The following is a 13,706-nucleotide window of genomic DNA, read 5'->3' on the forward strand; positions in this document are numbered from 1 at the left end:
TAAAAAGCAGCAACCTAATTGGTTGTTGTCCATCAGACCACCGAGAGGCCAACGCATCAGTTCTCGTGACATCATTATGTCATTGTCCATTGACACGAAGCAACACTGGCTTCCTAGAGTTGCAACATTAAACTAAATGTTTGAAGCTATTTCCTCCAGGATTTTAGCCAAGCTGCCTCTACACGCTTCCTTGGCCTTGACGTTTTTGCTTTCGGAGCATGATGCACACATCATCCATTGTTTGAGCTTCTGCATGTTTCCGTGGAAGTATTTTCTTATAAAGCACCATCACTGCTTTGCTCAGCTCCTTTCAGTCAGGCCAACCAACTTCCATTAGAACTAGGCCTCAAGCCTTTCACTCGAGCTAGTATTTAAACAAACACAAAAAGGTGATTAATTCAAGTAAAATAAACCCTTCTGTTACCCACCCTCCATTGCTAATATTTAACCCATTAATATATGTCACCTAGCAGAAGCACACAAATAAAGCAGAACATTTAATATCTACCATTCTTCTTAAAGTCCAACTGAAATCTTCATATATCTGAAAGAGTAAAAAGATTGACGAACAAAACATGGATAAACAGTCACAACATAGACAAACACATAAGCACACATAATGAAAGCACATGCCATAAAATGATCAGCCGCATTAATAGTGACAAAGACAATAGGACTAACAAAACAACGTTAATTATGTGTTACAGAACAAACTCGCAAATGTAACATGAGCACATAAATTTTAATCCCACGTGTTGGTTTATGCAATTTTTACTCTAGCTTGGTTTAGTATTACAAATCATGCAATAATTCATTAATAAATTAGTTCATGTTACAGAGAATTAATTTCACGAGCCAGAATAAAATGAATTCTGAAACTCGCTCCATCAACTCCCTTATCTGGTGATTTAAAAATCACCAAACAACACCCAAAATTTTGGAAATTTTGAACCCAATTTAGAGACGTCACACTTTGAATTCTTTCATTATTAGTCTCCCTAAACCCCTGTTTCTGCTGTTTGCTCAACACTTTCAAACTGAGCCCTTCACATCTCTTCTAACTCATATTCCTTCTCCTGTTCCTTTCTGAGTTTGTAAATCCTCCTCTTCTCTCTCTGATGCTTCTTTCTCTTGTGGATCATGCAACTAATTTTTAACAGCAATATCACCATAATGATGACAATTACTGGATAGAGCACTTTGCCAATGATGGAGCCACCAATTTCTGAAAACCATTCTTTTATTGCCTCCATTCTTTTGCCTAATCGTTCAGTGAAACCTTCTTCCTCCAGGGATTCTATTTCTTCGTGAAACTCTGTAATATTTTTAATAAGCGACTCTATATTCCGACTCTTGTCAGGAATATAAGTACAACAATGCTGGACATGTAAGACCCCACAGACTCCTCCCTCTTTTGCAAGCAGGATATCTAATGCAAGATGATTCTGCATAACCCTGCTTCTGGTAGCAACAAGTGCTGTATTGACTAATTGGAAACCACTTGCAGTATCTGTTAACAATCTATCTACAATTGTAGAAACCTTTCTGATTTTGATTGAATTCATGGTAATTCCTACCATAGGAATGACAGCACCAAAGATGTCTCCCAGAACTTCTGTAAAACTTTCTCTTTTGTACCTATTCAGGTGTTCACCAAATTCAAAAGTACCCTTTTCATTTCTGGCAACATGAAAATTTTTGGGAAAAACTAATCCAAGATAGCATGTCCCATACCAATGGTCTGGGAGGCTAAAATATGCCTTATTGCCACAAATAAAATAAATTCCAGGAAAAATTGGACCCTTACCACCTTTAAATCCCCATCCCCCTATGATACAATAAGTATCCTCACATTGACTAGCACCCACAAAAAAGTTATCATAGAGTGTGTTATCTCTTCTAATGCAAAATTTACCACTAACTGGTTCATCTATATGAATAGCTGCATTTGTGTTAACACCATTAAGTTTAGCATCCTCCATTTGCCAGTACTTGGACTTAGCATGTATAAGCATCTCATTTCTCTTGTAAACAGCCCTTCTCTCCTCAACCATATTTAGGAAAGTCTTTTCTTCTGCTCTCATTTTGCATGTTAAATTATTTCTATAAGCATATTCGTAGTTAAGTTCATTATTAACTAAAAAGAATTCCCTCATCTGTTTCGCAGGCTTTACTTTGTTTAAGCTATTTACAACTTTGAGATTTGCAAAAACCTCATCAAAATCTGAGTAATAATACTCCAGACGACCAGTTTGATAAAACAGGCTAGCAATTACACTGCAAGTAATGCCATAAGTGAGAGGTAACATGTTATAAGTAACTCCCTCTGAGACAGAAGCAGGTAGCTTCACACAGACATAACAATTTTTAACATTCATTACTTTAACATATTCAGACAGAAGCCTTGAAAATGAATTGCTAGAGAAATCTCCAACAGATCTATCTTGACGGATCTCTGGATTATGCTAAAAAACTCTGCTAGATTTGCCAGCATGTTTCTCATGTTTAGTCTCTACCTTACTTGTTATATTAGTCTTAAGTTTCTGTTTGTCAATACGAAAAGGGTACACTACAGCTTATATTAACCAAACTAAAATTAATAGAACCACACAAATTGAAGACATTTTGCAACATCTTCTCAAAATTAAACACCTTGAAGTATCTGAACTAAGCATTCTAAAATGAAACAAACATTTAAAATAATGTGAATAATGTAATTTAAAAACTATAAAACTAATATTCCCCCCTTTTTAATTTTTTTTTTTTTTAGAAGGAACCCTAAACAGCTTTTCTTCGACCTTGTGTCACATAAACATGTGCTTTTCAGCTAAACACAATTTCTTCGACCTAAAGTCACCTAACACATTTTTTTCAGCCTTATGCCAGGAATCAAAACCGTTATCTAAAATTAAGCAGTATCAGTCATTGTCACTGGCTTCTTCCAAATCTTCTTGACTACTACTTCCTACCTCAACTATTAGTGGAATGATAATATAAGTCCACTCTGGTGACTTATATTTTTGATTTGGCTTTATTACTCTTTTTGTTTTACGAGTGATTACTTCTATTTTCTTATTATTTTCGTTTTTCTTATCACCTCCCTGACTAGATACTTCGTTGATCTGCTCTTTTGATTTTTTCCACAGTTTGAATTTCAAATTATCTTCTGGCCAAATATCTCCTTTCCTCAAGATTTTCTTCTTTGGCACGTTTTCGTTACATTCAGCTTTCCAAGCTCTTTTTCAGAATTTTCTTATTTCAGATTCTTCATCACTCACATCCGTATCTGTGTCTGAGACATCAAATCTGTATCTAGGAACTTCTTTACTCGGCAGCTTCACTCCATTAGGAACATCATCCTTACAGCTGGTACTTGGTAAATCTTCCTCTTCTTCTTCAGGGATCACCTTTAGCTTCCCAGTTTCAGGATTCTTGCTCCTATTCACAGAGTTACTTCTTTGACTTTCAATACTCTCCTGGATTACATTTCTGTCTTGCTCAGAATCTTCTGCTTCTGAATCTCCTTTTTCTTCTCGAGATTCCTTTTCTAACAGGTCTTCATCAACACCTTGATCTTCAGTTTCGATACCCAGATCTTCTTCATTCAAGTTCTGATTCTCATCTAGATTCTCCAGATGTTGATTTTCTTGCTGATCATCAGATTCTGGATCTTCAGGGTCTCCTTCGGAATCTGAGTCAGTTGTTGTCTCACTTTCTTCATCAGAATTCTCCGGAGGTGGTACGCGAATAGTATGGCTCGCATGCACCCCCCTTTTCAGCCCTTTACACTTCACTGCATTTGTTGTGACCAAAATGACTTGTCTTGCTTTCTGCCACCTTGGTACTAAACAATTTCTTCTTCGATGAACTTTAGTCCTCACCCAGTCTCCAGGCAACAAATCATGAGCTTGTTCTTTCTCCTTTGTAATCCTCTGCTACCAAATGAATTGATCCAGCGTCACTATAGAAATTCTGTCTCACATGCGTCACCATTCACTACCTAATGCTCACCATACTAATCAAAACCAAGGCCCATACAACTATGACAGAAAATCATGGAGCTGAATCATGTGGCCTAATTAATCAGACTATCGAACTTATATGTACATTATTTACAACTGCAGTATAACATTTATATTCATTGATAATCAAGGAAACATTTAATTAGACCACTATGGCCAATCAATCTGCTAATGGTAACGACTAAATAATGAAGACCAGCTTGACGTTTAATGGCCTGATTCATGAAGCTAAATTGCGCTTGCAATAGCTGCAAAAATGCTATCGCGGGCGCAATTCCCATAATCGGAATTCACCACGAAAATTGCGAATTCGCAAACACAGAATTGCGAAATCGCTAAAAGATTCGCAGAATCCCGGCAGTAGACCATTTGCGAATCGGAAATAGCGAGAAATCACGGATTCTGCGAAAATAATAGCAAAATCGCAAATTCCTCGCAATCGGGATTCATGACAAATCGCAATTAGCGAAAAACCCCAAAATCGCATTTTGCGAGGCGCAATTTAAGGACAACACAAAGAAGGTGGTAACCATCAAACCCATAGTAAATTTTTTTTTGAAAAACCGTTGGCCTATCAGCAACTGGTGCTGGCCTGCCTAAACACACTTAAGGAGATGCAGCATCAATATAAGGAGCGTCGCAATGCCAGGAATGTACATGGTGGTCAGGCGGCGAAGGCTACAGCGAGCAGCACGGAGGAGACACAGAATCCAGGCCAGGATCTTCCGCCAGCGGGTCACCCTGCTGGGCCAAACCAGAGAGCAAATTTACGCAAAGTACCGCCTGAATGGGGCAATGATCATCAAGCTAATTTGGACCTTGACCCCCTGATGCAGCACCCAACAAGGCGGACCAATGCCGTGCCAACACATGTCCAGGTATTGTGTAGCCTGCACCTCCTGGCCTCCGGGAGCTTCCAGGGGATAGTTGCGGCTGCTGGGGGGATATCCCAGCCCACCATGTCCCGCTGCCTAGGGAGTTTCCTTGACGCAATGCTGACCCAGCTATACCACCACATCAAATTTCCAACAAGCCAACAGGAATTGGATGAGACCAAGCTTCAATTCTACAATGTTGCGCATTTCCCACACGTGATAGGATGCATTGACTGTACCCACATCCACATCTGCCCACCAGCTGCAACGGAGTACATGTACCGCAATCGCAAGTCCTACCACTCCCTCAACATCCAGATGATCTGCAATGCTAAGACATACATCACGGACATAGTGGCACAGTACCCGGGGAGTACACATGACTCATTCATATTCCGTCACAGCGGCCTCCACACACGACTGGCCAGGGGAGACTTTGGGGAAGGACACCTACTTGGTAAGTACACTTTGCCCACAATGTCACAGTGCGATGAAGTAGCTGCGCTGCACAGGCACTCACCCTCTGCTCCTCTCATTCAGGTGACAGTGGCTACGCCCTGCGTGAATACCTCCTCACCCCATACCTCAACCCTGCTACACCACAGCAACGGCATTACAACGTAGCACACATACGCACAAGGAATTGCATTGAGAGAACTTTTGTCTACTGAAGAGCAGATTCTGCATACTTCACAAGACAGGTGGGGCCATGTACTATAGTCCTGAAGTGTGCTGCCACATTGTGGCTGTGTGTGCTATACTACACAACATTGCTACCAAGCACCGGATACCTGTCGACATCTCTGGCAGTGAATCGGAAGGGGACGACCGGCCACCTGCACATGCGCGCCATGCACGCGGGGAGAACCCAGCTGAAGGCCACAGACGTTGCAACCACATCACAATGAACAGTTTCTAGTGCACCCTCACCCAACAAATCACAATTGCATGCAAAATTTAATAATGACACAACGCCAATGTGTGATGCTAAATTAAATATTATTGTTTGAATCACAATAATGGTTCCAGTTGCCATCCTTCCATTGCAAACAGTATTTCAGCATACTGCTGCGTCCAATACACAGGGCAGGCTTATGTTCAGCCTGTGCCTGTACAAGTACTATTCAGTCAGGTGTTCCTCCGGCGCGAAGCACCCGAGCGCCTCTCCGGCTCCTCCTCAGCCAACGCAGTGTCCCTGCAGTGGGCCTGGTGCTGCGTCTCAGCGCCCCTACGTGTGAGGTAGAGTGGCTGCTCACACTTGATGTCCCCTCACTGGCATCATCACCCCCAACAGTGGCAGGTAGAGCAGGGTGAAGTGCAGTCACGGCAGTGGTCAGGTGCTCAAGTACCCTGGCCACATCCTCGCAGCACTGAATGAGCTGCTGCTGCTGCGCCAGGGACCGGCGCGATAGCTGCGAGGTGGCATTGCCAATAACATAGTTTGACCGGGTGTAAGCCGTCAGCCGGGTCAGTAGCTGATGGTGGCGGCGGCGGGCTGTGTTGCGCTGCAAAATTATTGCAGCTGTGTTGGCCTCCATGGCTGCAGTCATGCGGGCCATCCCCTCCCCCACACCTGCCATGGCTGCCGTCATGCCATCCATCCGGTCCCCCACACCTGCCACATTGCGGCCAATGTTATAAAGCTGCAGCTGTATTGCCCCTTGCTGGCGTGCCTGCAGCTGGTGAATCCGGAGCATTCGTCGTTCAACACTCATGCTCGGCAGCCGCTGTCAATTCCCCCTCCTGGTGCTGGGAGCATTGGTCTGCAGGCGAGCCCTGCCACGCCTGCTCTGCTGGCCTGACACAGTGGGTGGCCGCTGTGTCGCCGCTGTCACGGGACCTGATGTTGATGTAAGCTAGGCATTGCTGGTGCGGCAGAGGCTGAAGGCACAGTGGTAGTGGGCCGGGCTGCAGGGGTTGGTGCTGCGGCAGAGGCTGGAGGCACACTGGTAGTGGGCCGGGCTGCAGGGGTTGGTGCTGCGGCAGAGGCTGGAGGCAGAGTGGTAGTGGGCCGGGCTGCAGGGGTTGGTGCTGCGGCAGACGCAGGAGGCTGTGTTTGTAACGGCACCTCCTCATCATCCTGTGCTTCCTCATCTATGTGCAGCCTCTCGCTGTCGCTGCTGTCTGCGCCACCTGTGAGGGGAAGTGGACGTTCATTAGTTGCATGTATCTGTCACACGTGCAGTTGCTACATGCATGCTGGGTGACATTCCCTGATTGCCTATGGCTTTGCGTACTTTTGAACCTGTCTGGCTGCATTGGGGTACTTCACTTCTACATTTTGGCCACACTACATGTCCCACAATGCTTTAGGGCATTACCTGATGTGCACCGATGGCATGAATTTTGAACATTATGGGAGGCTATATGGTCATGGCCATTCATAGGGGACCGGGTCGCAGTCACATGCCACTTACCTTGGCTCTCTTGGGTGGGGCGGGATGAGTCCAATCGGGTGAGTCTGATGCACGCCTCAGCCTCCAGCATGTCTTCTACTGGATCCTCCATGGGGGTGTTTGGAGGGACTGTAGGTCCTCCCCCTCCTGTGGCCAGGGACTCTCCAAGCCTCTCGGCTACCTTCTCCTTGGCACGACCTCGGAGGTCGTACCACCGTTTCTTCAATTCATCGAGTGACCTGTCGGCCACACCCACAGAGTTCACAGCGGCCGCTATCCCCACCCAGATCCTGCGCTTCTCCTGCTCGGGCACCCTCCGTGACTCCCTCCCGAACAGTTTGGAGTGGTTCTCCACCACCCCTTTAATTAAGTGCTCCAACTCCTGCTCGGAGAACTTTAGTTTTCTCTTGCACCCGGTGGTGTTGCTGGGGCCAGGTACTGCCTCCTCAGCCATAGCTGCAGTGTAGTTGCAAGTGGTAATCCAAGGTGTCCTTGCAGGAGCTGTCTCTGTGGCTGCCTCGAGGTCTGCCTCACTGTGGTGAATGGGGGTGGGAACTGGCTGCTTCCTGGTTGTGATGTCATCACTGTGCTCGAAATGCGACTTCCCGTTTTCCAGATCTCGCAATTAGCGATATCGCTATTTGCGATATCGCAAATCCGACACGGATGTAGCCGGAAATTGCGATTTTTCTGCGATTTACGATAATCGCAAACGGTTTTTGCGGCCGCGTGCGAATCGCTTTTTTTATCGCTAAACATCATGAATACCGTTCTGCGATTTCTCAATTGCGATCCGCAGTTAATCGCTAATTGAGAATCGCAGAATCCGGTTTTCATGAATCAGGCTGTAAGTCTTTTATTTTTTAAAGTTTCAAAGTTTCAAAATCTTTATTAGCTCATTTATTAATTTCAAACATTTTTATTAAATCAGTTTTAATCATTAGATTATTGGCTCAAAAGGTCTGGCACTTCAACATTGCACAAAATTAAAGAATTAAAATAAACATCAACCCTTAATCCCTATGTTAAGCTTTCTGACCTGAAAAAGAAAAGTCATTTATTATGCATTCATAAATCCTTACGTGTCCAAAGGAAAAACGGACAGCACTTCGCCCTCAGGAACAGTCAGCACCGCTCCCTTCAAGAGGCCAAGTTTTATACCTTTTCTTACTCACTAATCTAACTAAAAATGATATTTTAGTAAAAAGCAGCAACCTAATTGGTTGTTGTCCATCAGACCACCGAGAGGCCAACGCATCAGTTCTCGTGACATCATTATGTCATTGTCCATTGACACGAAGCGACACTGAATTCCTAGAGTTGCAACATTAAACTAAATGTTCGTAGCTATTTCCTCCAGGATTTTAGCCAAGCTGCCTCTACACGCTTCCTTGGCCTTGACGTTTTTGCTTTCGGAGCATGATGCACACATCATCCATTGTTTGAGCTTCTGCATGTTTCCGTGGAAGTATTTTATTATAAAGCACCATCACTGCTGTGCTCAGCTCCTTTCAGTCAGGCCAACCAACTTCCATTAGAACTAGGCCTCAAGCCTTTCACTCGAGCTAGTATTTAAACAAACACAAAAAGGTGATTAATTCAAGTAAAATAAACCCTTCTGTTACCCACACTCCACTGCTAATATTTAACCCATTAATATATGTCACCTAGCAGAAGCACACAAATAAAGCAGCACATTTAATATCTACCATTCTTCTTAACGTCCAACTGAAATCTTCATATATCTGAAAGAGTAAAAAGATTGATGAACAAAACATGGATAAACAGTCACAACATAGACAAACACATAAGCACGCATAATGAAAGCACATGCCATAAAATGTTCAGCCGCATTAATAGTGACAAAGACAATAGGACGAACAAAACAACGTTAATTATGTGTTACAGAACAAACTCGCAAATGCAACATGAGCACATAAATATTAATCCCACGTGTTTGTGAATGCAATTTTTACTCTAGGTTGGTTTAGTATTACAAATCATGCAATAATTCATTAATAAATTAGTTCATGTTACAGAGAATTAATTTCACGAGCCAGAATAAAATGAATTCTGAAACTCGCTCCATCAGTTGCAGCTGTGCTGACCAGGTGACACTGTAGAAGACCATGAACCGTTCACAAGCTGTCCCACTGTTGTCAGTGTCCAATAAGCTTTGACTTAATTTGATTTGATTAGAATTTGTAAAGCACAGTAGTTACCCAAAGGTATCAAGGCACAGTAAATAACGATCTGGAAAACCATTGCTGCGCCTATAGATGATCAGGGATGTAGTCTATGGGAAGTTCAATCAGGTCTTGAGTGCTTTCCTGAAGGACATCATCTGAAGAATAGCCCTAAGGCTTTGTGGGGGGAAGTTCCAGAGTCTGCTTGCTGCAGTTGAGAATGCTCTGTCACCCCATTTCTTTCTTTTGGTTCTTGGCACCATGAGCTTGTTTTGATGTGCTGACCGCAGGTTTCTTTCTGGGAGGTACCATTCAAACATAGTTTTTATTCTTAGTGAACAGGGAAGATAAAGGGGCTTTATGTACACTGTATATAGACTTAAACATAATGTGCTTTCTAATAGAAAGCCGGTACAAGGCCTCTAGTCCCTTGGTCGCAGACTGGTGCCTAGGAATGTCTAGAATTAGTCTGGAAGGCACATTTTGTACCACCTGAAGTCAGTAAAGAGTGATCTTATTGAAATCTAGGTAAAGTGAGTTGCAGTAATCTATTCTAGACATAACTAGGGAAAGTGCGACCTGCTTAAGAGCTGACTGCTGAATAAGCAGAAAGATTTCCTCCAGCATCCTTATGATACAGATGCAGCTTGCTACTGTATTATTTGCCTGGGCATTAAAGTTGATTTCAGTGTCTAAAAGACCTCCAAGGTTCTTAACCTTTCTTTCTGGGAGTTGGGTAGGTTCCTAGTGATTCTGGCCAGCAGCTACTTTTTCAGCTGGATGATTCTGTGCCAAAAAAGCACCACATCATTTTTTTCCCCAATAAGTTTTAGAAAGTTTAAGCCTATCAGGTCAGCCACTTCTGACAAGCATCTTGAGACGTTATCTGCTATGGAGCGTGAATTTTTGGGGATTTGCAGAATAATTTGAGTGTTGTCAGCATATGACACTACCTTCATCCCACATGCTTCTTGCCGCAATGGGGCCACTTAGAGATTGAAGAGTGTAGGGCTCAATGAGGAGCCCTGCAGCACTCCAGATGGCAGTGAAAAACCTCAGAGTAGAAGTCCTTTCCCTTTACCTTTTGAGATCTCTCTCTAAGGAATGAGGATAGAAGGACCAGGGATTGATGAAAAAAAAAACCTTGGAGACGTTGCAACATCAGCAAAGGGGAGATGGTATCAAATGCTGCTGATAGATCCAAGAGTATTAGAGACACACCCTGTCTGTTAATCCACCAGCCGCTTAATGCAGGCTGTGGCTGAGATCAGTGGGGTTTCTGTTCCATGATCTTTCCTAAAACCGAACTGAGAATCATTGAGCCAATGCTGCTATTCTGCAATTTCCAACAGATGGATATTAAGGTGCTTCTCTAGAATCTTTGCAGAACAGGGAACCAGAGAGGTCAGACAATAGTTTTTACAGTCCGCGCTATTCAGATTAGATTTTTAGGAGGGGCATAATAATTGCCTACTCTAGTCAGTGTGTCAGCCGGGAAGTCACGGTCTCCTCTGTCTCTCTAAGCAAGACATGGTGTATATATACCCACATGTCTCCCCAGGGGTAATACTTTGCTGTGTTACTGTGTCGGCCTAAAGGAGGACGTCGGGTATTATACAGGAGATGCTTGTCCTACTTTGCGTCCTGCTGTGCTTCCAAGAAGCATTATGCATAATGTATCAGTATGGAATGAGAGAAAAGCTGGAGTTTTGAATACAGTGTTGTATCCAGGTAAAAGGTCAGTGCCTGAGAACCGTTATGTATGTAATGTAGGGTAGAATATAGGTGAAAGGTTGTGATGTTTACCTGCGCCTATATAAGGTACCTATATGGAATATAACACCCACTCCTCTTCAGACTGTACAACATATGTAATCTATAGCATACTACTAGCCTAACTAGATATAGGTATGCTCAAAGTTCATAAAACATTTGTTTTGCTAAAATGTTTAAAACTTCTACAACCTTCTAAAAAGCTTAAAAAATGTTAAATATTTGTAAACTACAGTTCGAACAAGTGTCCGTAGTTAAAGTTTGAACTACTATAAGCATTAGAAAGCCATATATGCCCAATAAATAAAAGGAATGTCACTGTCAAGTTTGTTTCTGGGTTCCAAATTGAGCTTGTTTAAAAAGGGCACATCTTTTTCTCAGCACACAACGAGCCAAAATGAGTCAAATGTTTATGTGTCCAGGCTGGTAGATGCAACATTTTCGTTGCTTACTTCCACAGTAGACAGCCCCTGTAGCACCTTGCAAAGCACGTCGATTGAGCACAGATGATGTTCTATGCTACCCACAGCTGGTGCTTGGGCAGCCTGTGCTTTGTCCAAAGCCTGGGTGTCAGTGGAGGAGCCGGTGTCCATACCAACAGGTGAAGTTACTACCTGCGGTGGCTCAAGGAATGCCACCATTAACATTGGAATATGCTGGGGACATTGCAGAACATAGGCCGTTATCGGGGGGACCAGTAGAGCATTCACGTCCAGGTATGCATATGATGGGAGTGTCAAATAAAGGTCTAACACACATTCTTCTGCTTAGAGTATCAAACCGTAGTAAAGAAACATTCAGTGAAGGCCATGACGGCGCCTCCCTGACTGTTTGTGTCGGTGGAAGCAATACTTGCATACAACAAGTAACCCTGGACCTCACGGTTACCAGATATACAATGCCCGGACCATGTTATGTTATGTTAGAACTGTATTTCTTGAGCGCACGGCTACCCAGATCGGGTGTCCCGGCGCTTTGGCAGAGAGTCCTGAACACAACCAAGAAAAACCCAGCGGCAGAAACACTGTAGGCCCACTGGTTAGGTGTAGAAAAGGAGCGTCTTGAGCTCCTTTCTGAAGGCCAGAAGATTATTAGCCTTGCGGAGTGATAGAGGGAGCTCATTCCACAACCTAGCCGCCATAAACTGGAAAGACCGGCCTCCCATCCGCACGCGTTTGATCACTGGTATCTCCACTTTAGCCAGGTCAGCAGATCTCAAACTCCTCCGGGGAACGTAGAGAACAATCCGCTTCCTGAGGTAAGCTGGGCCAATGTAGTGGAGGGCTTTAAACGCCAACGTGAGGACCTTGAAACTAATTCTGCTGGGGATAGACAGCCAATGCAGCCTGCCGTGCAGTAGAGAGGCACTGGCTCTCCGTGGAAGGCCAAAGATGGCTCTGGCCGCCGAGTTTTGGACAACTTGCAATCTGGATACCAGATATTTAGGCAGACCAGAGAAAAGTGCGTTAGCGTAATCTAAACGCGAACCCACGAGTGCTTGCACGATGTTCTTGCGATATTGAAGGGAAAGCAGTGGGAGAAATTTCCTCACCATCTTCAAGATACCGAAACATTTCCCCGCCAGGCCCGTGATGTGGGGACGAAAAGAAAGACTGTCGTCGAATACCACACCCAGATTTTTTACTTGGGCAGATGGTTTCTCAGGGGGGAACATGTCGGAAGGCCACCACGATTTCCAGCCAGGGTCCTCAGCGCAACCAAAAAAGAGCAACTCGGACTTATCCGAGTTACATTTCAGGTTCTGGTGCTGAAACCATGCAAAAACAGCACTCAGGCAGTCTCTGATTCTGTCGCCATTAAAAACCTCTCCCTTCCTGCAGGTGAACAGGAGCTGGGTGTCGTCAGCGTATGAAATGACCCGGGCTCCAAATGCCTCCGCGACCTTCGCCAAAGGGGCCACATAAATGTTAAAAATGGTGGGGCTCAGGATGGATCCTTGAGGCACCCCCACCTCAAGCAAAGGCATTTCCGCGGAGAACGGAGGAGCCCAGATCACCTGCCGACGGTCGGTTAAGAAGGATTGAAACCAGTCCAACACCGTCCCCCGCAGACCAACCTCCCGGAGTCTTTGGAGGAGGCCGGCGTGTGGGACGGTGTCGAATGCCGCCGACAGGTCCAGCAAGACCAACATGACCATTACAAGCCCCATGCAGTAGAATAACCTGACATATAAGCGATCCACTTAAAGCGCTCTCACAGTTTGTACCACTGAGAAACACTTCTCGATCCCTACTCCAGGATCGAAATCTGTATGTCATTCCCAAGATTCCTTAAATTATTCCTTACCCAGTATTTCATAGTTGCCTGCCTGCTTTTGTTAAAGGCAATATTGAAACTGAAAAGTAGTGACTAGTAGAGGTATGTGGCCATAGATTAGCCATTCCTTGTGCAATGATTCTGCCACTGTGAACAGTAACCTATCCAGTTTTTCGA

The sequence above is a fragment of the Lissotriton vulgaris genome, chromosome 1_1 (genome assembly GCF_964263255.1).
Source record: "Lissotriton vulgaris chromosome 1_1, aLisVul1.2, whole genome shotgun sequence".
Classification (NCBI taxonomy): Eukaryota; Metazoa; Chordata; class Amphibia; order Caudata; family Salamandridae; genus Lissotriton; species Lissotriton vulgaris.